Genomic DNA, 1,522 nt, shown 5'->3' on the forward strand with positions numbered 1-1,522 from the left:
CAATTTAAAAATTTTTTAAAGTTTTATTGTCAACTTTTCTTTTTGTTTTCACAACTCATTCATTTCCCAGTATACTGCCCACTCCCAACTGGCCCTTTCTTGTCAAGTCAAGTCAAGTCAACAAACATTGTCAGTTTTCAGTCGTGTCTGACCCCATTTGGAGTTTTTTTGGCAAAGATACTAGAGTGGTTTGCCATTTTCTCCTCCAGCCCCGAGGCAAACAGGGTTAAGTCAGAGTCACATAGCTAGGAAGTATTTAAAACAGAATTTGAACTCAAAAAGATGAATCTTCTTGCTTCTGCTCCTGGCACTGCATCACTGCGTAACCAAACTGCCACAAGCATTGATTAAGTACTTGTCATGTGCCAGGCACAATGCTAAGCATGGGGATACAAAGAAAGGCAAAAGATAGTCCCTCCTCTCAAAGAGCTCGCAGTCTAATGTGGGAGACAACACGTCTATGTTTTCAGACAGGATATATCCAGAATAAATGAAGATTATCTAGTTCAACTTTCCCGAAATGTTGTTTTTAATTACAATATTGTTAGCCATTGTTCTCCTGATTCCATTTGCTTTGCTCTACATTAGCTAATACAATTCCTCCTATATTTCTTTGAATTCCTCATTTTGGTTGTTTCTTATGCACCATCATTTTTTTCTGTGGCATTTATATACCACAATCTGTTTAACTGTCCTTAGTTGATGGGTAACTGGTTTATTTCTAATTCTTTGCTACCACAAAGAAATCTGCTGTAGGTGGGACCTCTTTGTTCTTTACCTCCTAAGAAGTAGGATCCTAAGCACAGTTACAAATTGCATTCCAGAATAGTTGGAACAATTCACAACTCCACCAATTATGTATCAGTGTGTCTGTCTTTCCACGGTCTTTCCAATCAATATTGACTATTTCCATTTTTTGTCATCTTGGCCTGTTTGCTAAAATATGAAGTGAAATCTCAAAGTTTTTATTTCAATCTTCTTATTATTAAGGATTTAGAGAAGTCTTTAAAATGTCTGTTAATAGTTTGACAATTCTCTGAGAAGTGTTTGGTCATATTGACTTTCTTACTGGGTAAGTATTCTTGGTCTTATATATTTACATAGCAAATAAGATCAAATAAGAGTATTTGTGAAATGTTTATTTAGCACACTACCTGACACATAGTAGGTATTTGATAAATCTTGTCCCTTTCCCTTTATTCCCTCTTTCCTCTGAGGATTTCAAAATGTATAGGTTTTTTTCCCCAAACCTAGAACATCAAATAGAAATTTCACATTATAAAACTAATCATGAATATAGTAAAAGAAGAGGAGAGGAAAAAAACCGTAACCATGAAAAGATCTTGAGTGGTTAGGAGGGCTAAGGATAGGGCCTATGATTTCATTAACATGTTACATTATATTTTTATTTAAATATATAAGTATTTTTTATTTCAATTTTTTTCCAATTATGTGTAAAAACAATTAACTTTTTTTTTTTTTTGAGTTCTAAATTCTCTCCAAAATTCCCTCCTTATTTAAA

This window comes from Antechinus flavipes, chromosome 5 (genome assembly GCF_016432865.1).
Source record: "Antechinus flavipes isolate AdamAnt ecotype Samford, QLD, Australia chromosome 5, AdamAnt_v2, whole genome shotgun sequence".
Classification (NCBI taxonomy): Eukaryota; Metazoa; Chordata; class Mammalia; order Dasyuromorphia; family Dasyuridae; genus Antechinus; species Antechinus flavipes.